This window comes from Polypterus senegalus, chromosome 13 (genome assembly GCF_016835505.1).
Source record: "Polypterus senegalus isolate Bchr_013 chromosome 13, ASM1683550v1, whole genome shotgun sequence".
NCBI lineage: Eukaryota > Metazoa > Chordata > Cladistia > Polypteriformes > Polypteridae > Polypterus > Polypterus senegalus.
In genome coordinates this window covers 51,717,457-51,743,102 of record NC_053166.1, presented here as the reverse complement: position 1 = coordinate 51,743,102, position 25,646 = coordinate 51,717,457, and the positions used below count along the sequence as shown (strand labels likewise).

Here is a 25,646-nt window from a genome sequence, read left to right as displayed (position 1 = left end):
TCATGTTACAGGCAACAGCCCTAAAAGTCACAAACAATATGACTGCAGCCATGAAAATGTTCCCAAAACAGTGATGAGAGAATGAAAAGCAAAGTAAACAAAATGTTGTAATATTCAAAGTGGCTTATTATAAAACTTTAGGCAAAAGCAAAAAAACAAACAAATGAAACATATACTATACACAAAAATATTTTTATATGATACCCCATATAGTTTGTAGTGATGACCAAGAAACATTTTTAATCTCATTCTTTCATGCTTAATGGAAAGAAAAAAAAGTTTGATATAATAGAACCCTCTGGTTACCAATGATGTACAACAGCAAACGATGCGAAAAAAGTTCATGAAAAAAAGAGAAACAAATTTCATGTTACTCATATTCAGTGACAGTTGAAGTCTATGTGGAGCCCTAGGAGTTCCCTTTCAGTGTTGTGAGTGTGTGCTCCCTGCATTACCAAAACAGTGGCCCTCTATGTCTATACAATTAGGGGCGATGGGGTAATGCGGAAAGTTCCACGGCACGCGCTGCTTGAGTTTCATAAACTGTGCCCCTCAGTTTTCACAGTGCATTCAGTATTATTAGAGTCGGAAAGACCCCCTTGGGGTCTGGAGCAAGCATGCCTTGAGTAAACCTAGGTGGCCACCGATATCACATAATGGATTGACCGGCTGTGCTCATGTTACATAATCCATGTGTCACTTATCCAGTCATATGCTCTAAACGTACATTACACATGCATTTTTGCTAAAATATTGTTAAATACATACTTCTAGAAAAAGCAGTATACATCATAAATAGGAAACATATTCCCATAATGTTGTGCTTCTGAATTTAAGACAGGCCACTTGACCAATGAATGAGGGGGAGAGGCAGATAATCAATTCAAAAGTGCAATATTATGGGAATGTGCTTCTTGGTCACCATTGACTTCTATTATATCATACATTTTTTCTGTGTTCTGTATAAAAAGTTTAGAAAAAAAAAAGATATTTTTTTTCCATCACCACAAACTACATGGGGTAATGTTATTTTTAAAAATTACCATTTTTGGATGTACTATATTTTTTTAATATATACATTCAAAAGCATGCCATCAGCTGACCAAATAATTTGTTTCAGTTGCCAAGCTGGAAGGTGCAGGGATACATTTTTGAGGCTAGTGGCCTGAATGATTCTTGGGATGGTATTCTACTGCCATCTAGTGGATAAAACAGCATTGTGCTGCAAAAAATCATAAATAGTTACATGCATTTTCCCCACTTTAAGGTAACATCAATATTCATAAATTGAGTGGAAACTACAACCAAAACACAATGGCATATAAACAAGAAGCTGTAAAGCCAATTTTAGAATAAACTGAAACTGAACTATTAGCTTAACCAAGTGTTAGTGATGACAATGTAAATTGATCATCAGGGTCTCATGCATAACACCGTGCATAGAATTCACACTAAAACATGGCATATGAACAAAAGTGGAAATGTGCGTACACACAAAAAATTCAGATGCACAAAACTGTCCATACGCCAACTTCCACACCCTTCCGCTACATAAATCCTGGTCAGTGTAACATTCATGCACACGCCTGCCGCCCCACCCCGACTTCTCACAGAATTTCACATATTTTAATATGCAAATCAATATAAATAGCCACTTAAGTTTAGCGTTCTGTGAAAAGACAATGGCAAAAGCATGGGGAAAATAGAAGAATTTCAGCGAATACCAAGTGGAGGCAAGGAAAAACTTACTATTTGTTGGTTTAAGCAGTGGCATAAACAACAAAAGGAAGATGATCAAATGACAGAGAAACTTGATAGTTCACGTTTAGAAAGTCGCACACTGCCCAAAATAAAAAAGAAGTGCTTAGATATTCTAGTCGCCGTAAAAAGGCGAGTTGTTGCCCACTGTCTGAGTGTCATACGGAAACATATTAGGGTAGAGAGAGAAAAAAAAATAGGGACACAGTTAAAAAAAAGGTCAAGATGTCCACTTCAATCTTGTGGTTTACAGTATTTTGTCATTAAAGTAGAATGTCTCGTAAACCAGCCTAAAATTGTTTAATATACTAGTTTCTCAAATCTCATCATAACTAAAATAGCACGTTAAATGCTTCATATTCTATGTGTTCTTTTATGAACTCTGCATGAATCAGTACGTGCTTCTTAAACAGGCTTATTTTTTATGCCGACAGGACACAGAATACATTACATTCATGATATTACAGCTCTCTGAACAATTTTAAATACTAAGATGTATGCCTGATATAATTTTCAGGGTGATAGGATTTAAAGTATGTGTTAAACATGAGTGCACAGTGGTGCAGTGGTAACAACATGCCTGGCACCCTGTCCAGAGATTGTTCCTGCCACCTGCAAGATGCTTGCTGTTCTGTGCGTGACCTTCAACTAAATAATTTATTGCAGCTGTACTGTCTCTTTCAAACGTACTAACCCCCAATTCCTGTTATTCCTTTTCTTTTTCCAAGTAACCAATCACCACAATATCAGCTCTTTAATAAATGTCAAGTCATCTGTAAGCTTAGAACTCTGATTCTTCAAAACTTTTAAGGAACATTGAAATATCTTCTTAGTACATGTTTAATTATTTCATCCATCTATCCATCCAGGGTCACTCCAATCCCAGCAAGCATACAGCGCGAGGCAGGAACAATTTCTGAATGGGGTGCCAGCTCATTGCTACAGCAATGAAATTAAAAAATTATCGGTATAATGTAGTAGTGCATTACATCTTAAAAATAATATCAAGAGCGCCAAGAAGATAGCACTTGGAAATCTAAATCGATTAAGAAGCCAGTCATTATTATCTGTAAATTCACGCTCTCTTCTGTTGAATTGAATTTAATTCCTTTATGGTTATTGTATGGTACAATGAGATTCAATATGTAAATCCTTCATAAACTTATTATGGACTGAATAAGTGTGTTTAGAGCTCAATGAAACTACTTCTGAACCACCAGGTCCAGACAGGAAAGGCTCTGAAGCGTTTGACGTATGGGAAAGATCGTATAGACTGTGTGCATGGCTAAGGCAGCTTGTGCTAGATGCTATATCACTATAATCCTCTTTCCGATCAGCTGCTGTAGAGCTGTGATTCCACACTCAGATACAGTGGGTTAAAGTACTCTGAGTGGTGCACCGAGATTAACAACACTAAAGCAGCTATAGTATTTGGAATAGTTGGGCAATTCCGTGCACATATTGTTGCAGGTTGATTACTATATGATATAATAAATCATTTTGTTATTTTTGATATATACACATTTTTGTCTCAGTGTGGGAACCACCTAGATTGCATTTATACATGGTGTATTTGAGCTAAAGGGCAGCCTCATCATAAAGGAGTTCTCTACTCCACTGTATATTTTACTTACCCAAAGTAGTTTGTAGTGGAGGCTGAGAAAAAAATTAATTGCTCAAAAAAATTAAAGGAACACTTTGAAATCACATCAGATCTCAATGGGAATAAAAATCACACTGGATATCTACACTGATATGGACTGGGTAACGAAAGGCTGCCACATCGTTTGATGGAAATGAAAATTATCAACCTACAGTGGGCTGAATTCAAAGACACCCCGAAAATCAAAGTGAAAAAATGATGCGGCAGGCTAGTCCATTTTGCCGAAATTTCATTGCAGCACAGAATCGTACTCAGTAGTTTGTATGTCCCCCCACGTGCTTGTATGCATGCCTGACAATGTCTGGGCATGCTCCTAATGAGACGATGGATGGAGTCCTGGGGGATCTCCTCCCAGATCTGGACCAGGGCATCACTGAGCTCCTGGACAGTCTGAGGTGCAACCTGGCGTCGTCGGATGGACCCAGAGGTGTTCTATTGGATTGAGGTTAGGCGAGTGTGGGAGCCAGTCAATGGCATTAATTCCTTCGTCATCCAGGAACTGACTGCATACTCTCGCTACATGAAGCCGGTCATTGTCATGCACCAGGAGGAACCCAGGACGCACTGCATCAGCATAGGTTCTGAAAATGGGTCCAAGGACTTCATCTTGATACCTAATGGCAGTCAAGGTGCTGTTGTCTAGCCTGTAGAGGTCTGTGCGTCTCTCCATGGATATGTCTCCCCAGACCATCACTGACCCACCACCAAACTGGTCATGCTGAACAATGTCGCAGGCAGCAGAATAATGTTCTCCACAGCTTCTGATTGGTAGGTCAGAGACATTCACACCAGTAGCCTGCTGGAGGTAATTTTGTAGGGCTCTGGCAGTGCTCTTCCTGTTCCTCCCTGCACAAAGAAACAGATACCGGTTCTGCTGGTGGGTTAAGGACCTTCTATGGTCCTGCCCACTCTCCTAGAGTAACTGCCTGTCTCCTGGAATCTCATCCATACCGTTGAGACTGTGCTGGGAGACACAGCAAACCTTCTGGCAATGGCACATATTGATGTTCCATCCTGAAGAAGTTGGACTACCTTTGCAACCTCTGTAGGGTCCAGATATCGCCTCATGCTACCAGTAGTGACACTGACCATAGTGAAAAAACAGTTTGAAAAGATGAGAAGGAAAAAATGTCAGTGGCCTCCCTCCACCTGTTAAACCATTCCTGTTTTGGTGGTCGTCTCATTGTTGCCCCTCTAGTGCACCTGTTGTTAATTTCATTAACACCAGAGCAGCTGAAACTGATTAACAACCCCCTCTGCTACTTAACTGACCAGATCAATATCCCAGAAGTTTCATTGACTTGATACTATACTTTATTTTAGCAATATGTTATTGAACAATACACATGTTTGCACATTTTGAGTATCGATGACTGGATGACCTTTACTGGATTATGTTACATGAGTGATGTGTTAAATTTTCATGGATATTTTGATGTTTTTGCTGTTTCCACTGTTTGCTACTTTCCATTTACATTGAAGTATCAACTTTGTTTTGCATGAAAACATGAGATTAAATTTTTTTCTCAGTTATCACTACAAAACACATGGGGTAAGTAACATTAAAAAATATCACTTTTGGGTGGTTCTAAAATTTAATCATTTTTAGCCGTATTGATTTAGATCTCTCTGACCTCTCAGCAATGACTTTTGCTTTGATCTTCAACCAGTCTTCATTTTATGGTCTCAGTCTTCGCTTTATTTCTTGAGTTTGGCTCAGCCTTAACAACTACAAGCATGCAAAATAAACAAATAAGATTTTAGCGCAACAAATAGACAAAAAAAGAAATCTTGAATGCATTGCAGATTAAAAATGTGGCTTCAGCTTCATTGAGAAAATGCAAAGAAATGCATTGAAATAATGCTATATTTACTCAGAGATTAAAAATTTGAGGGTAATACTAGTAATTTCATTGATAAAATAAAAATGCCACAACTTTACTATACTTCTCATAAAGGAGCAGGGAAACCACTTAATGTAGGTGTTGTGAGTTGGAGTTGAAGTTGCAAATATGACAAAAGAAGGATGCGAGACCCCCAAATAAGCCACCAGAACAGGCCAAGACCTTCACTGACCAGTCCAAAATAGGATCACCCCAAACCAGGCAGTTTCCCCAACTGCTACCAGCAGGCTTCAGCCTAGATAGGCCTAAAATGGGCAATTGCTTTCAAAAGTTCAAAATAAAACAGTAGTGCCAAACCTTAACAAAATACTTCACAAGGCAGTTAGAAACCATAAAGCTTTAGTTTGTGAACATAAGGGTAACACTGAATTTTATACATGAAGAATTTATTTAACAAAAAAAAAAGAAAACAAGGACAAAAAATATTTGCCTAAAAGGCAGTCCAAAGCAAGCAAGATCCAATACACTATCCAGTATTCAAGGTCTAGAAAACAAGGTTGCAAGTCATGAAAAACCAAAGATTCTGAAGCAAAAAGCAATACTTAAAAAAATAAATAACATTTTTAATTTATGATCCATAGCTGGGTCCTCCTTTCTGGCTGAGTTATAAAGCCAGAAGGTGAACACAGCAGTTTCTTCAGGCTGACCGCACAATCTTGAACTTCCACCCACAGAATACAAGGAACATGAGGACATTTAAAGAGATGGTACAAAAAATTTATATTATAGACAAACATAACAGAATCGACATAATAATATAAAAAGTAATAATTTAAATTTAAAAGGAACAGAGATAAAAGAGAAAATACGCATATGTCCAGATTGACATATAATAGAATGAAATCCTCAGGTCCTGACTACTATCTGACAGAATTTTGTAAAAAGTTGTCTTCAAAATTACCACTGATAATGCTACCTAATATAGGAAGCTAGAGTAGATGTAGTTTTGCCAAAAAAACACTACATTCTATGTCACTGTCTTTCCAAAGACAAATAAAAACTATTCATTCTGCATCCTAGTCTCTCGCTCTACTGATTAATGATGCTAAGATCTTAATGAAAGTCTTAGCAAAAAAAACCAGATTAAATTCTTCTTTCTGTAATATAACGTGCTTAAACAGAATTCATTATAGGCGGATATCTAACATCAAACTTTTGATGATTGTTGTGTGTAATATGGATCCCATGGTATCTGAGCATCTCGATGTCCTCTTATCTTTAGAAGAGTGGAAAAGCTTTGTTATCTCTTTACTGTATTATCCAAATTTGGATTTGAAGCTTGGATTAAATTACTGTACTTGAGCATGGGTGTTTCTTTCTGCATCAACAATGTAAATTCTATTTCACACTAAAACGTGTAATCAAATGGGACTGCCCCATATCGCCAATGATTTCTGCTGTTGTTGTTAAATCCCTAGCTATCCCCATAAAGAAACCGCAAAGGATAAAGGGAATCATAAGAGAAGGAAACAAATGAGTTTTCCTTCTATGCTGATGACATGATGCATAACTTGAATCTCATTATGATTGCTATTCATTTGTAAAATATTGGATATGTTTCATAGGATCTTTAATGTACTTTAGTTTATGTACTCAGTGAATAGTCTTACATGCTGCTGGGCTAAATTAGTTGCTTTTTGTTGATTGTTTTGGAAAAATTCAAATCCTTAGGAGTTACAAGAAAAATAAAGATATTTTCAAATGGAGTTAATATAATATAATGGAAAGCATCAAACAAAATGTGTATAAATGATCATCTTCTCAGTTTCCTTTAGCTGAGAGATCTAATATTCCTGCGTGTACATATCAAAATTAATGAATACTTTTTAAAAAGTAATTTATTTTGGAACACAAAAGGCCATCTATTAAAAAGATGACTCTAGAAGTATACTGCTCAAAAAATTAAAGGAACACTTTTTAATCAGAGTATAGGATCAAGTCAGTGAAACTTCTGGAATATTGATCTAGTCAGTTAAGTAGCATAGGGGGTTGTTAATCAGTTTCAGTTGCTTTGGTGTTAATTAGATTAACAATTAAATTAACAACAGGTGCCCTAGAGTGGCAGCAATGAGACGTTCCCCCAAAACAGGAGTGGTTTAACATTTGGAGGCCACTGACATTTTTCCCTCCCCATATTTTCTGACTGTTTTTTCACTAGTTTTGCATTTGGCTACGGTCGGTGTCACTGTTGGTAGCATGAGACGATACCTGGACCCTACAGAGGTTGCACAGGTAGTCCAACTTCTTCAGGATGGAACATCAATATGTGCCATTGCCAGAAGGTTTGCTGTGTCTCCCAGCACAGTCTCAAAGGCATGGAGGAGATTCTAGGAGACAGGCGGTTACTCAAGTGGTCAATGTGCTCACTGCCCGGCGCCATGGAGCTCAATTGCCATTTGCCATAGACTACCAGAACTGGCAGATCCACCACTGGCACTCTATGCTTTTCACAGATGTGCTCAGGGTGAACCTGCTGTCATGTGACAGACATGAAAGACTCTGGAAAAGCTGTGGAGAACATTATGCTGCTGCCTGTAACATCGTTCAGCATGACCGGTTTGGTGGTGGGTCAGTGATGGTCTGGGGCAGCATATCCATGGAGGGATGCACAGACCTCTACAGGCTAAACAATGGAACCTTGACTGCCGTTAGGTATCAGGATGAAATCCTTGGACCCATTGTCCGACACTATGCTGATGCAGTGGGCCCTGGGTTACTCCTGGTGTATGATAATGCCTGGCCTCATGTGGCGAGAGTATGCAGTCAATTCCTGGAGGATGAATTGATATTGTTGACTGGCTTTCACACTCGCCTGACCTAAATTCAATAGAACAACTCTGAGACATTATGTTTTGGTCCATCCGATGACGCCAGGTTGCACCTCAGACTGTCCAGGAGCTCAGTGATGTCCTGGTCCAGATCTGGGAGGAGATCCCCCAGGACACCATCAGTCATCTCATTAGGAACATGCCCCAATGTTGTCAGGCATGCATACAAGCACGTTGGGGCCATAAAAACTACTGTGTACAATTTTGAGTTGCTGCAATGAAATTTCTGCAAAATGGACTAGCCTGCTGCATTATTTTTTCACTTTGATTTTCGGGTTGTCTTTGAATTCAGCCCTCTCTGTAGGTTGATAATTTTCATTTCCATGAAACGATGTGGCATCCTTTCGTTCCTAACACATTACCCAGTTCATATCAGTATAGATATCCAGCATGATTTTTTTCCCGTTGAGCCCTGATGTGTTTTCAAAGTGTTCTTTTATTTTTTTGATTAGTTTATATAAAGCAGACTGTGGCATGGCATTGTCTTCCTTACAGCACAATAAATATGCCAACATTTGAAAGGAGACAGACGGCAACAAAACTGCCTCAGCTTGGTTTGCCATGGAAAGGAAATCTTTTTCAAGTGCCTATCTGTATGCTTTGTTCTTTGCTCCAGTCATCACTCATTTCTGTCAGTTCTGTAAATAAAGGCACAACTAAGACAGATTCTATTTTCAGCTGTCCCAATGCACAATAATTTATTTCAACTGTCTTCTGCTTGCACACTTTTTAATTGATGGGTGTCATAAAATATTTGAATCTTTAGACATTTCTGTACAGACAATGTGTATGCATCCTTTGAAGTAATGTATTTCAAATATATTTTTCCAGCAACATGGTACTTTTCCTATCGTATACAGTGCCTATAGAAAATAATCATATCTTCTAAAAATGCTTGCTTTTTTGTTACATTAAACCCTGGAAATAACAATAAATGTAACCATTTTTAGCTGTATTTACACTATATAACCTTCAACATTAAAGTTAAAAAACATGTAAGAAATTATTAGCAATTTTTCAAATTTAATTTGTAAAAACATGGTTTAGTTAAGTGATCATCAACCCCCTTAGAGTAACCATTATGAGCTTGCTCAGGTACAACCAAATCACCTTCCAGATCACACACCAGACTTATTGTCTCCCTCCTGACCTCAGTGTAGTGCTTATGATTACTTTGGAATAAAGTAGTCTATTTCTTGGGGATTCCACTAGTGCATGGATGGAAAGATGCATTGCAAATGGTTCCAGGATAAAGCTGTGGAAAGAAATCTCTCTTCATCAAACCCACACTTGCATTCCAGACTAAATGCAGTCCCTACTATGATCAGCTTGTACTTCATCTGGGAACAAAATGAAAAAATGAAATGACATCTCTGCAGCCTCATTCAGGCCAGAAAGTGAAAAATGGACACTTAAGTCCATATGAAGAGCTACATATTCACAATTGACAGCTGTAATAGGCAAAATAACATGCCAGTGAGAAGTCCCTCCAATCACGAGAGGTTACACTTTACTTTAAACACTAGCTATTCTCATGTCTAATGGGAAAAATCTTGAGCATTTTCTGAAATTACCTGTAGTACTCTCTGAAACTTAAAAGCTGATGAGCCGCTCTCTTTTTGAGGAACTGAAAGCTGTGATCCACTCTGCCAAGCCGTGCCAGTAATTGAGCCCAGTCTGAGAAGACCGAGAAGCAGCCATTGCTCCAAGAAGGCAATTTCAGCATCTAACAAAAAAAAGTTTGTCTTGTCTTGTCATCACGTGTCCTCTCTTATATGTCAATATAGAGAGAGAGTTATCATATTTCTATAATCCTTGTGATTACTAATAAATTGTATTATTATGTTTCTCAAAAGAAGTGTGATTCAGTTACCTTACTGTAAGTCTAATAGCCAGGGACCTCCTCCTTTACCAAATAATTTAATTAATCACTACCTTTGTCAAAGCAGAGTGGTGCCTCCTAGGCTAGGGATCTGCACTGGCAATCGGATGGCAGTGACATTTCAGTTCTGATATTAATTGTAGTTTTTATTTTATAAAATTAATTTTTATTTTTATTTCGTTTTCATTGGAGTCAACAATTTTTATTTAGTTCAGTGTTTAAAATTTTAGGTTTTTTTATTTAGTTCTGAATTTTTACATAATGATAGCACAATTTTAGTTTTTTTTCTGTTGCAAGACGACAAATGCTGGCCTACACATATTTCAATGCACGGTATGTTTCAGTCAGTAAATAAACTTACAGTTCATAATGCCATTAAACACAGCATTACTATCAAACATCAAACAGATTAAGTGGCCTAATGAGTACAGTCAGCAAGATCAAATGTTTCAACCCAAGAAACTACTCTATGCAAGCACGTTGCTGTTAAGCTTTAAACAAGCACGCATTTTGAGAGATGCGTTCATTTTGCAACGATGTCCGTTGCACAGGTAGCCACACAGTGAAAATATTCGCTTGACAAATGTCTGTAATGTTGTTCCACAGACAAGGTCCTCAGCCACTGGTGCCAGCAGACTGTATGTTGACGATTTCTACTGCCAGTACTGAAGCAGTGACGTGCGGTGAGGTTCATAGCTGGTGAGGCACTGACTCCTTCAGAATCAGATTTACAAATATATGAGCCTAAAACAGTAGCTTATTCACTCTTCAATTGGCAGTATGCACATTGACTACTGTTTGTGTTTCATATCCCATCAGCATTCTTTACACAAAGATAGGTAAGGCACATATTTGGCTAAGAAAGAACGTTGCATTAATTGCAGTGAGAGAGCAAAGAAGAGCGCATTTGCTCTGCACTCTCCATGTGTTCTAAATTTGCAGTCTCAATTCCACAATTCCTACTTCTTCAATACAAATGAAAGTATAGAGTGGTATACAAAAAAACTGATTTCAATTTTGACCTTAATTGAAATATTTTGTTGTTTAAAGCTTTTAATTCTGATGCTTTAATTAATTTTAAAACCTACTGTTCAACAAAAGGATAACAAGAAAAACAAAAGAATATTTTATTAAGATCAAAATTTAGTTTTTAAATATTGGATTTTTTTTTCTTACTCTGATCCCATTTTTTATAAAAGTGAAAACCGTTTATGGTCTTACTTTTATTTGTAAATGAAGTCCATACACCTATCCTTCTCCACGAAAATTTCCGTCACTTTCTTGTAAAAGTCCTCATTTACCTTTAGTTTTAAAAGTCTTAATCGTCCATTTTCGCAGTCAGTCAGAACAAAAAATTAAAAAATGGACCACAGCAGTGCACTTGACTTTCAGATATCGCTAACTTATTGGCGCCTGGAGCCTCTGCGTAGAAGAACAGCAGCAACAAGCACCTGTTGGGCTCACATCTGCCTCTTTTAGGGCGGCACGGTACTGTCTGACTTACCTTTTGCCATTTTTTTTTTCTTCATTGAATTTATTGTAATCATTCCATACAAATAGATCAATTTTTACAAAAAATAGGATTGAAAATAAATCAACCCCCATACCTGAGAAAGAGAGCATGGCCAACAGAGTAAAACTTAAAGCTTGTAAAAATAGATACATTGATGAGTTTAATGGGCAGATAAAGATAAATGGAAAAGAACAAGAAATGGGAAGAGAATATTTACTCAATACTTTAAGAGCTTATTCTGAAATATTATTGATTAAATAATGCCAGGTTTTAAAAAAGTTCTGCACAGATCCTCTAACTGAGAATTTGATTTTTTCCAGTTTCAAATAGTATAAAACATCAGTTACCCACTGACTTAAAACAGGAGAGTTAGGATTCTTCCAGTTTAGCAAAATAAGTCTGCGTGCCAATAGTGTAGTGAAGCAAATCACAATTTGTTTGTCCTTCTCCACTTTAAGCCCATCTGGAAGAACACCAAATGCAGCTGTTAATGGGTTAGGAGGGATTGTGACACCAAGGCTGTCTGAAAGGCATTTAAAACTTTTTGTCCAGAATGTGACCCAGTGTGGCTGGGACTTGCTTGCAGCGTCTGCGGGTTGGATCTTACCCTGGAAACATTTTCGACAGTTTTAAGTGAGACAGATGTGCTTGATATATAATTTTGAGTTGAATAATTGTATGCTTTGCGCATATGGAGCTCAAGTGAATTCTGTGCATTGCTACCTTCCACTCCTTTTGTGATATGTTGAGTGAGACATCCTTTTCCTACTGTCCTCTTGGATCTTTGAAAGGGAGGGACTGTAAAATAATTTTATATATTGCAGAAATGCTCTCTGAGTCCTCAAAACTTAGCAATATTTTTTCCAGCATAGAGGAAGGTGGGAGATAAGGACAATCGGGCAGGTTCTGTTTAACAAAGTTTCTAATTTGAAGATAGTGAAAGAAATGTGTTGCTGGAAAGTTAAACTTGGAATGTAATTGTTCATAGGATGCAAAGACGTTTCTATATAAAGATATCTAAGAAATTTAATCCCAAATGTTTTCCAGATATTAAAAACTGCATATGTTTGCGAGGGTTGAAGGTGGTTCTCTTGCAGAGGTGCCACAGATAAAAGATTCTCCATCTTAAAATGCTTTCTACATTAGTTCCATATTCTGAGTGAGTGAAGCACAATTGGGTTATTAGTACTGTATATTGGCGATAACTTGCATTTATTGGGGCACAAAGCAGGGAATATAAAGAAGTACTTCAGGATTTTATTTCTACTGCGGACCAAGCCTGTGTATGTTCATCTGTTTGTGTCCAGGTTTTTATAGCTTGTATGTTTGCTGCCCAGTAATAAAACTGAAAGTTAGATAGAGCCATGCCACCTTCTGCCTTAGGTCTTTGTAGGGTCACACTTTGGATGCGGATGTTTTGAGTTCCAAATAAATTAGGTTATGGTTGAATCTAATTGCTTAAAAAAATATGCATTAATGTATATTGGAATGTTTTGAAATAAAAAGAGAAGCTTATTCATCTTAACAACGTTAATTCATCAATCTAGAGTGAGATGAAGGGTTGACTATCTATGCAAGTCTTGCTTAATTTTTTCCATACAGATGGCAAAATTTTGTTGATGAAGAGCTTTATGTTTACTTGTGATATTTACCCCTAGGTATTTAAACTGATCTGCAATGATAAAAGGGAAGGTGTCCAATCTGATATTGTATGCTTGAGAATTCACTGGAAAGAGCACACTTGTATTCAGATTAATTCTGAGACCCAGAGATCTGTTGAAATTCTGTGAGTGATGTTAAGATTGCAGGCACAGTATTTTGTGGGTCTGAGATATATACAGTACCATAGTATCTGCATATAGAGAAATTTTCTGTTTAAGTGCTTCTCTGATGATCCCTTTTATCTGATAAGCATTTCAACAGTGAACTGCCAGTGGTTCAATGGTGATTGCAAATAGCAGTGGTGACAAGGGGCATCCTTGTCTGGTACCACGTTCTAGTTTAAAGTAGTCTGAATAAATGTTGTTAATATAAACTGAAGCTTCTGGATTTACCTTCTGCCTTTTCAATGCAGTTTTATGTCCGATCAGCAAGACTAGATATGTCAAACACATTCATTAAAGATATTACCCTGTGGAAAGTTAGGGTGTATAATAAATGTATGTGCAAACATTATATTGGCAACATACAGAGAGACAACAACAGGCACATGTCAATTGCATGCATCAATCCCAGTGTGTGAGGGACTGCGCAGTCCAAGGCTCGGCTTGTGTCGTCTTGTCGCTGCTGCACCTCGCGCTTCTCCCTTATATTCGATCAAGAAATGCGCAAATTCATCGATTTTTGACTAACAAAATTATCTAAATTATTTCCATCATACAGAAAACAAATGTATACCACAGACTAGTGGACAAATGTATTTCATGTTATCATTATTAGTTTTTTTACTTTTCATGATGACAGGTAAGACCGCATGTCCCTGTATGAAGTACTTTCATGGTTACAGAGAAGTGCTGGACTTACACTAAGTACTGATCCAGCTAGTCCTTCACTGAAACTCCCAGACTATTTTCTTCTTCTTGCATGCTACATTTGTTTTTACATCAGCGCTGTAATTAAGTATTTCCACATGTTACTTTCTCGCTTTCTACCTGCAAACCTCTGTGCAAAACTCGCCATCGTCAAACACAAGTGCTTACTGTTTCAACCCGACAAGTCAAATGTGCGCAAGAAACAAACAAACGGTCCTTTACGGAAGTTTTGCCACATGACCCTAGTAATCCCAAGTTATGGGATCACTGCAGAATCAACAACTCAACATAAGTGAACGCTCAGGGCGAACTATAAACAACCCCTCTGCACCATTGAACCGGACTGAACGAAAATGCTATTGGTGTTTTTTGTTTTACTCAGTTTTCGTTCTTGTTATAGTTTGTTCAAATATCACAAATTTTTATTTTTATTTAGTTTCTTGTAAAACGAAAAACAATATTTTTAGTTCTAGTTTTCGTTATGAAATATCACTGGTTGCCGGTTCAGTTCCTATAAACGCCAGAAGTGACTCTACTCCGTTGGGCCCTTGAGTAAGGCCCTTAATCTACAATTGCTCTGTCCTGGGCATGACATTAATCTGCCCTCCAACCTGCAGAGAAGACTCAGGGGGCTGGTGGCAGAAATGGCACTCCAGCCACCATAAAAAAACTGTTCACACTGTTCCATTCCATCTGAACTAGTGTGGTGCTGCGGTGTCACCCGTTGCCTGGCTGCACTTGGGCCCTAATCTGGGATCTTTAGGTGGTTTTGTCATGTGGTGGGTGAGGCAATGCACTGTATCAGCACATACTCCTAACCCTCTCTCTCTTTGTCAAAGGCAAAAATTTAACCAAGTTAAATTCTCTAAATTGGGTAGTGGAGTCCTGCACAGTTCTCAGGAAGCCAAAATTGAATTTGGAACGTGTATGTTTGCAATGATGTACTGATTATGTTTATGAATGAAATCTACTTTAATTACTTTTATGTTATTAATAAACACAATCTAAATGGCTGAATGGGTTTTTGAAGGAAAACAGGGAGGAGGTTGTTGCTCTGTAATGATATTATACAGTATCTGTAGTTGTGTGTAAGGGTGAAAGAAAAACAATGTTTGTGTTAATTCACCTATTCTGCACAATGGCTTTAAAATAAAACTGGCATAAGTCCTCTTTTACAGGCAAAGTGAAAACTAGAAAAATTGCTTAGGAAAAGATAACAGAATTTGCTATTATTTGTGGCCACCAGGGGGCACTACAGCTCCTCAAAGACCCTACATGAGAAGGGTGTAGCTGCAGCCCGCAATACCCCTAACGCCAGTCACAGAGCGCCCATTGATGCCAGTTTCGATATGCCAATCATTGTTTTTGTCAGCGCTCGAAGGAATGGTGGACAGACAGAGTTTGAAGTCAAGATGGCATTAAGTTTGTTGCAAGTTTTATTAATATTAGATAATATACTTTACTTTTAGGGTACGAATTATACTAGAGTGTATTAAAGATTTGAGTTGAATCGACTTTCAGGTGCCGTGCAATACTAAGCGCTCTTAGAAAGTATTAAACAACAAGCAGGTCCTTTTGTGTGGCGTATTTCAACAGGGCTGTTCGGAATACTCAATACGGAGTAGTAAATTGACAGATTCAGCTGTCGATTATTTTTTATTATAACTATTATTATATGTAATTTTCCATTGTTGAGTTTAATTGACTATAGCGAAGTGTAACGGATCATAATCAAATATCTGCAACCGTGATTAAGTACTTATAATTGTCCTGCCCTATAATTGGCATGTATATCACATATGTTAGTTAATAAGAAATAAAACCTTTCTGTAACCTGGTATTTTAGATACCAAAATATATTTCAGAAAGATAGTGAAGAGAGATTGAGCCAATATAAAGTGATTTTCCACTGAAAAGTGGAAAAAGAGCACAAGTTTCTAAGACAAACACAGTTAATAGTGGATATACTATTTTTTCTCGTATAGTAATGTTATTTGTCAAAAGTCTGAATACACTTAGTTCACTTTAGATTTTTTTTCATAGTTCTGTATATATTTACAGTACATAACAGAAAATTGTAACAAGTAGCTACAAACAAAGGTCAAGTGTTACAGCAATATTCAATTACCTCGTGTTCAAGAAAGCTCAAATTAGAATCTAGACAATGGGGAAAAGAACAGCCAGCAATTTATTATTATTATTATTATTATTATTTTGTAAAATTCTTTAAATGATAGTATAGTTTGTTTAAACTCTTAAAATAATATTCGTCTTATGCTTACCTCTCCTGCATTCTTCAAAAATACTGCTTTAGAAGTTGTTTTTTTTTTTATTTAAATAAAGTGAAATGTTTGTTCTTGTGCATATTTGTCAGTTTTAAGAACTTTATATCTATTTCATATTCACCAGAGATACATATTTAAATCCACAGAGGAACCTACAGTTGTGTTTGGTGCTCAAGAGTTTGCTTGTCTATTTTGCTATAAAAGAACAGATTATGCAGGCCTTGTCAGCCACTTACAAAGCCACAGAAGGACAGTGGTGGTCCATGGAGGGATGTGAAGCTCTCTGAACTTGTGAACTTTGATCACTTGACAGTTTTAACACATTTAAATGCAGCTAGATGGCCACATTAACAGCAAGATTTTATTTGACAAAATAGTATACTGTGTACTATACTTTTGAAAAGCTTGCTTTGATTAATTTTAGATTTATTAATTCATGACTGTTTAACACAATTTTCTCTTTTAATATTTAGTAGGATATGATAGGATCATAGTACAAATACTTTAAATTTTAGGAACGTAAACGTGGAGTTACATTACCTACAATTGACTGGTAACATATATTTTCATAAATGTTTCAAAGCATCATTAGCTGTATCTTTTATTATAATGTTTGTTCTGATTAAAAGAAATAGTATGCTATTTTTTATTCATAGAATTTATTGCAATTTCCTGATTTACATTTCTTAGGTGTCTTCTCTTACTTTGGAAAGCCAGCATTAAAGGTGTGTAACCTTCCAAGCTTTTTTAAAGGGAAGAACAATTATCAGAATTTGTCAGCTTACAGTATTTCTGAATTTTTTTTCTTCCAGCCAAGACAGCCATCTTCAGTTTCCACACGGGAAGAAGGACATTCTGTTTACCACAGGTAGTGCTTCCTAATTCTCAGTTTAAACATTCTCTGACACTCATTGTATGTATTAGAAGTTCACAAAAAGTCTTTGAGCAACAGGTCACAAAGCAGGTCTAGAGTGGAGTGAGGCCTTCACTCAGTTGTCTTTCTTCAGCCCTGCGTCGTGTCAATGGCATTATGGGGACAGAGAATAGTGGTCTTAAAAATGGGGGGTTTGTGTGCTCTAACTGATTTATTAAATGGCAATTATTTCTGCTTCCAGTAATTCCAGACAAGATAGGGAACAGCAAGGACCTTTCCCTCTCTGCTCTCCTTTTCTCACTCACTCACACATTTCTCAAGGGCTTGATATTGTGCATGCTTACTCCATATGTGATAACGTAATAAATATTTTGCAAAAGTATAATGTGGTATGAGACTATTGAACTGGAATACAGTAGAAAGTCAAGTGTTTTCACCCATAAATACACAAACTTTTATATAAAATGTATGTATTTTTGAAAATGTTGACTGAATTATTTATGCCAGTACAATGAATAGCATCAAATTTACTTTACTGTTCTTAAAATTTAGGCAATGAATGGCTTCATAGGCTTGCTTTTGTGAAGTGTAACTTTTAGACTGTTTTCCTTGTTCATCAAAGATCAGTTTCATCTGTGGCATTAGGTAGCATTAACTGAATTTGCAGGTCAGTATATTTATGGTTATGTGTAGTTGTTAGCAAATTGTAATCTATTAAAATTATTGAAATGCTACATAATCGATTTGCAGAAATGCATACTATTTAATAATCTGTATTGCTGTGCCTTGTAGCATGGAAAATGTGGTTCACACAAAGGCACAGCCCTGTCAGGTACTGTGTGTAGTGAAATGATTCTTACTGGCTTAAACACAGGAAATCGTTTAAAGGTAAGGATTCTCTTTTTCCTTTTCGATATCATTCAGTCTTCAATCAATCTAGAAAGGAGTGATGGTTTGATTCAGGTAAACACTTTAAATTATATATAACATTTTACATGTAGCATTTCTATTGCAATATGTTTAGGTGAATGTTGTAGTAGTTTTTAAAGTGTACTTACTAAATTGAGAACAAGTAAATTACCTATTATTTAAAATGATGAATTTGGCCTTCACAAGCAACTATATTGTAGTAATTGGACTATTTTTCTCTTTCAGGTACTCACTTAAGTATAATTCCTGTAGACGTACAGATTGAATTGAAATGGGTCTTACAGCTATGTATTAGTAAATAAAAATGTATGTTTTTTTCACTTTAGAACGTTTAGTCATTTTTCATTATTTGTGCACTTTCTTAATGTTTTCTAACTAGACATGACATTCCCTTGAAGATGAACTGCTATGGTTGTACACTGGAGTTTATTTTTTATTTTTTACTCTACCTCATGAATACAGGGAGTACAGCAGAGGCAAAAAGCCAGAGAAATCAATCGAGCTAAACATTCCTATGACAAGCTTTGGTCATATTGGTGTGTTTATTTCATAAGCCAATTTGACTGTACTTTGAGTAAAAGTGGAGCTAATGTGTTGATATTCCTAATAAAATACTTCACACTCTGTATTGCTTTCTTTTTCACATAAAGGTCTTTGATCAAAAACATCCTGACTGCTTGTGACCGACATGTTGGGACAGAACTCAGGCCAAGAATTCTGCATATGGACGAGGAAGTAACACACACAATTGGAAAATTAGTCGAAAGTGGAGACGATGAAGATATTGAAGAAGTCATGTCCTCCTTGTTATTTACTTTTGACTGCATGAAGGATATGCTCTTATATCTTGATGAGATACGGGGTAAAATAAAAAAAATAAAAAAGTTCCCATCACTTGCTGTTGTTCTACCAATTAGGTTGTCATGTTTTTTTTTTTTTAATTTTATCAACCTTCAAAATTTCCATTGTGATACATCACTTTAACTTTCAAGACCTAGACTGTTGGCTTGCAAGTTCAAGATGGGAGTCTAATTAAAAGCAAAAATTAGCTGGGACAAAACTCTGCAGCCCCTGGGACTGAATATGGGAATCACTGTATGAAACAATACCATGTTACAAATCAGGCTTATTAATATATACTATATGTGTTTGGGTATGTGTATGTATATATATGTATATATATATATATATATATATATATATATATATATATATATATATATATATATATATATATATATTTACACGTCTCTCCAGAACATTAATAATATAATAAAATGCAAAAAATATACATAGAATACAATGTACAGTATAGATATCCATCTATCCATTATCTAACCCGCTATATCCTAACAAAGGGTTACAGGAGGTCTGCTGGAGCCAATCCCAGCCAACACAGGGTTCAAGGCAGGAAACAAACCCCGGGCAGGGCACGCACAAACACACCCACCCACACTAGGGACAATTTAGAATCGCCAATGCACCTAACCTGCATGTCCTTGGACTGTGGGAGGAAACCCACGTAGACACGGGGAGAACATGAAAACTCCATGGAGGGAGGACCTGGGAAGCAAGCGCGGGTCTCCTAACTGCGAGGCAGCAGTGCTACCCACTGCGCTACCGTTCCGCTATACACACACACACACACAATGTATCCGGAAAGTATTCACAGCACATCACTTTTTCCACATTTTGTTATGTTACAGCCTTATTCCAAAATGGATTAAATTCATTTTTTTCCTCAGAATTCTACACACAACACCCCATAATGACAACGTGAAAAAAGTTTACTTGACATTTTTGCCTGGATATCTAAAAGACATTCTGCTACGATTATTGCACACTCAGCCATCGGCACAGCTGTTTTTCTTGCTCCTGCCTTCTGGCAAATAGTAAAGAACCAGTGTCCCTCAGTATGCCTTCAGAGAAAGTGTTTTAGTTGCAGAGTTACTGAAGAGCCAATCCTAATTACAAACATTGTAAGAAAAAGACTTATCTATAAATATTTGAAATATAACAATATATATCTATACTGCTGCGGTGGGCTGGCACCCTGCCCAGCGTTTGTTTCCTGCCCTGTGCCCTGTGTTGGCTGGGATTGGCTCCAGCAGACCCCCGTGACCCTTTGTTAGGATATAGCAGGTTAGATAATGGATGGATAGATGGATATCTATACTGTACATTGTCTTCTATGTATATTTTTTGTGTTTTATTATATTATCACTGTTCTGGAGAGATGAGTAAGTAACAATATAATTCTACTGTATGCACAAGACAATAAATTCAGTATGTTTAATGATGAGATCACCTCGGGATGATTCCCTGCTGAATGCCCACTGCAACTGACACTATTTATTATTATTATTAGTAGTAGTAGTAATAGTATCTGATATTTATGAAAAATAAAAAAGATGACTCAAAGACAGTTTGTTTTTATGACGATCTAAGTTAGATTTTTGCGATCTACTTAAATGTTGCATGAAAAAGGTTTAAAAACAACCACGATTGTCTCAAAGTCAAAAGTTATTCAAAAACGTACAATTTCTTGGCTGTCACATACCGTTCAGTTGATGACATACAGTATTTCACACATACAGTTTTTATTAATGAAAATGTTGATGGATCAAATCAATAAATAAATGACTGACTGTTTCCTAAAATGTTCCCAGTCAATTTTAAAACCAATTTTATATGTAGCACTGTTATTGCAAAACTTTTAAAAATCGATTAAGCTTAATATTATTTCACATGATTATAATTTGCTAGTGGGAATATGAAATACATTTATAGATTGAAAATCTCTAGGTATGAGTTTCATAATGTACATTCTGTTTGAAACACTAAATTGTAATAAGATTTGTTACTTTTACTATAATGTAACGGTTCAGGAGAAAACGTAATGAACAACCATGCAAATAGTAAAAAAAAAAAAACAACTTTATATCGGCAAAGTGTTTAGAATGGTTGGATAGCGTAAGTATAAGACTGGAAGTCATTTATGTTTATCCAAATAGAAACTACTGTAATTTGTACAACTGGAGCATACTGTGCAAGGAGCGGGTCAATTATGTCTCGCAGAGGGCATCACGTGACGCTGGGAAAGGGAGTTATGATAAATCGCGTCATTACATGGAGTGCGCTGTCAAGGGCGTTCCGTGTCTAACGTTAGAGGTATTGCTGTCTGCAGCTTCACTCTGTTTCCCTACATAAACTAGCTCAGACACAAGCGCTGCAAACAAAAGGCTTTTATTGTGGGAAACTCTTCCAATAAGTATTTCCCACACCACAAACACAGCATAAAAGTACCACATTCAGGCACAATAATGTGCTGCACTTCATTTTCTTCTCTCTCAGCCTCTCCTGCAAGCTTTGTCCTCCTTCTCCTTCTCGTGACCCTAACTACCACAATTGTTGCAAACTTTTCTCCTTTTATGTCCCACTCGGGAGCACTTCCGGTGTTCAGAAGCTGTGTTTTGGAAAAATTCCAGGTGAGGTGAAAACCTGGCAAAGTAGGGCTGAGTCAAATAGCTGCAGTTCCCATGAAGTCCTTTTGGGAAATGGTGTTGCTGCCATCTAGCATTACAGGGGAGACAATGCCATGTGCAGGCTGACTCCCCATTTCCTTCCACACCAACGGCATCCCAGCCGTCCTTCACATATGTGTGGGCTTCATTGTTTATTCCACCAGCAATTTGGAAAGATCATGAAAAAATCATTGATGCATCCTTGCTAATATTTGTAAATCTTTTATGTGGTAGGTTTTCTTGTTGAAACAGGTCATTCTTTTTGTATAGCATCTTTAAAAGTGAACTTGGGAGTATGTGAATTTCTCATTGGGATTAATAAAGTATATATCTATCTATTCCTATTCTGTATTGCAATATTATTATTTTTACTGAGATTTTATTGATTGAAACACATTTCATAGAGATCCCAGCACCAAATATTCTTACCAATCCCTCTCACAGCTTGTCCAGTGCATGCTCAGATTAAAGATGGTAGGGTGGCATAGTGGTTAGCACTGACACTTCACAGCTCCACGCTTTAGTGAGCAGGTTTTTTTTTTATTATTATTATTATTTTTTGTTTTATTTTTTATCAAGGAACTATGTCCAAAGGACTTTTATAAATGGGCCCACTGTGCCCATGCTTTTCAACGCATCAGTCCGCACAACAAAAAAATGTTTACACAGCAGTTTGCAATAACTTTTTTGCATTACGTCAACTTCTGTTAAAATTGGGAGGGTTCAACATGTGTCAGTGAGTATGGTGAATTAGCTTTTTTGATACATTTAAAATGATTTTTATTTACCATGTACTTAATAATTAGCTCCATAAATCCATATTTTTAAGTTGGCTCTACAAAAAAGGAGTTGTGCCAAAGTACTTTTTAAATCAGTATGTAAAGGTATTTTAAGCATCATCCATCCATCCATTTTTCCTAAACCAGATTTATCCCGAGCAGGGGACAGCTGGAGCTTACCTAGTAGGTATCAAGTGCATGGCTGGAACAACAACTCCCTGGACAGGACGTCAGTCAAACACAGGGTGGACATGCGCGCACACACACACACACACACAAGCCACTTTAGCAACAATGTACCTAACCTGCATGTGTTTGGACTGTGGGAAAAAACCAACATGCGCACAGGCACAGCATGGAAGGTCAACGCAGGGAGCATCCTGGTCTTCTTATTGCAAGGAAGCAGCACTACCATCATGGTACGTTGCTACAACTTTACATATTGTATATTTAGTAATTATAATTAGGAACAAATGTTTTTAGGTTGCTAATATTTCATACTTTTAAGTTGTTCCTAATGGGTTTTATCTCATTAAAATTGTTAGCAGTTTCAACCTAAATTGTGACATGTAGAGAAATCAATCATACCACCCAACAGACTTAATTATCACAATTTTTTTTATATAAGTGAATTAAAGAGATTGAGTTCCAAATGCTTAGAACAGTAAGTTGAAGTAATTACTATTATTGTTGTATCACCACAACTTTAATAATGTTCGCAATTCATTAAGTGTAACAAAATCGTTAAATTTCAATTTTTACCTTAACCATGCATTTATTTATACGTGTTGGCTGAAGGTCCCCTGCATTATTTTTATAGTGTACTTTGCACTCAATAATGCCATGACATAGTTCAAAAACAAATCAATTACAAGAAGTAGGGTAACATAGACATCAAAAATAAAGCGCAAATTCAGAAAGAAGAGAAGCTTTATATCTGTAAAGAAGGCTGTGTCCTCATTTTGGATATTTGGCAGGTGTTGTCAGGGAGTCGACTCGTGTGGGCTGAGCGCTATAACAGTGCATGTCTGCCTTTAAACTCCTCATGGAAGGCTTTTTAATTTAAAAAAATAGACAGATAAAGCAACCACCCCGACAAGTACATGGTGCAAATAAACGCAATCCCCAACTTCAGCTCATCTCTCAGGTAACTGACGGTTGTTAACATACATCAAACATTAAGTTGTCAAGAAGAGAAAACGGTGAAACAAATAAACTCCATACCGGGATATTGTAACTGCACTCTTTTTTTCTTGGCTATCTGATAAATTATATTACAACCCAATAATTTAGTATGATGGTCTAAATAAACTATAATTTGGAAAAATATTTGATTGTACTATTAAGGAGAACACTCAATTAATAATAATAATAATAATAATACATTTTATTTATATAGCACCTTTCATACGCTCAAGCCACGTCCCGAGTTCAGAAGTAATAAAGCACCACGGTTCAAGCCGTAACTCCAGATATGTCCTTGCCACAGACCCTTCCACAAATGGCTTCCCTGACTCCCACCCCTGCAGTCCTTTTCGTAGTCTGCCCCACACTCATATCAGTAGATGAGCAGCAGGAGTCTCAGCAGCGTTCTCGAGAAGCCCCCCTGCTGACAGCACGCTGATGACCTGGGGCCTCATGTATAAACGTTGCGTACGTACAGAAATGTTGCGTAGGAACGTTTCCACTTTCAAATCACGATGTATAAAACCTAAACTTGGCATAAAGCTACGCACATTTCCACGGTAGCTCATACCCTGGCGTACACAAGTTCTGTGCACGGTTTTGCAGACTGGCAGCATCCATCGTCAAAGCAGTGCTACTGTTCCTGTGTGGTTACCCTTTCTTTCTTAGATCCACATCCCTGATGCGGCTGTTTTGTTTGTTAGTTTAAGGCATCTGATTGTAATTAACCTGTAACAATATAATGGTCCACAGAATGGTCAAACTATTCTAAATACCATAGCTGCTTTAGGGTTGTTACTCTCACTACACCTTCTTCTTTCAGCTGCTCCCGTTAGGGGTTGCCACAGCGGATCATCTTTTTCCATATTACTGTCACTGCACCACAGAGTATTTATATCACTGTATTTGACTGAGGAATCAGAACTGTACAGCAGCTGATCGGAAAGAGAATTATTGGGATACAGCATCAAGCACACGCTGCCTAAGCCATGCTGTCTATTGAAGTGCTCTCATACGGCAAATGCTTCAGAGCCTTTCCTGTAAGGACCTCGCGGTTCAGAAACAGTTTCATCCCAAGAACTCTAAACGCACTCAATCAGTCTATCAAGTGCTCCTTGTAGAACGGTTTGTACTTATAAGTACAATCACCCCACTGTAAACTTGCACTACAGTTTATAATATTGCACAACCTGAGCCACTTTATAAAGCGCGTATTTACATATGATGATGATATCATTTTTAAGATGAAATGCAGCAAAATATGTTGATTATATTTTACAGATAAAACTTTAACTTCATTTAAATAATCTGTATTGTTAATAATTAAACATGTGAGGACATGGTGCCGCAGCGCTAACTAGTTCATGGATTGTTCCTGCCTCGCGCTGTATTCTTGCTGGGCTGGCGCGACACTGGAAGGATAGATGGATGGAATAATTAAACGTATACTATGAAGATATTTCAATGTTCCTTAAAAGGTTTCGTCATTCTAAGCTTAGAGATGGCTTAACGTCTATTACAGAGCTGATTGTGTGGCGATTGGGTATTTGGAGAAAGAAAAGTAAAGACAGGAATTGGGGGTTAGTACGTTTGAAAGAGACAGTACTGCTGCAATAAATTATTTCATTGAAGGTCGCGCATGGCGCAGCAGCATCTTGCGTGAGACATGAACAATCACTTCACCACCATGTTCCCATGTTTATCATTACGAAAAAGATATCACATATACATCTCAGTATTTTAATTATTCAGAGAGCTGTTATATTACGAATGTAATGGATTCTGTGTCCTGTCGGAGAAAGAGAAAGAACAGAAGCATGTAGTGATTCACACACATAGAGCACATTGAAGATCAAATACAAAACAAAGGATTTAACATGCTACTTTAGTTACGATGGGATTTGAGAAACTAGTAAATTAAACGATTTTAAGATGAAGTTAATGATGTTCTACTTTAATGACAAAATAAACTACATGATTAAAGTGGAAA

The 25,646-nt window shown here is 37.0% G+C and overlaps 1 protein-coding gene across 12 annotated transcripts in view; it reads left to right on the top strand.

Annotated features, from left to right (window-relative positions):
- ubtd2 (ubiquitin domain containing 2) overlaps positions 1-19,081 on the top strand; it is a 160,488-nt gene extending 141,407 nt beyond the window's left edge. The window contains exons 5-8 of one of the 12 annotated variants that reach the window (XR_005636148.1): positions 17,055-17,089; positions 17,177-17,232; positions 18,163-18,201; positions 18,819-19,081. The gene's annotated coding sequence lies outside the window, so the exon portion shown is untranslated. Of the gene's footprint in view, positions 1-17,054; positions 17,090-17,176; positions 18,202-18,393 lie in introns of all 12 variants that reach the window. The other 11 variants (XR_005636144.1, XR_005636142.1, XR_005636141.1 and 8 more) reach the window with 11 other exon arrangements.
- Positions 19,082-25,646: the final 6,565 nt, after the last annotated feature.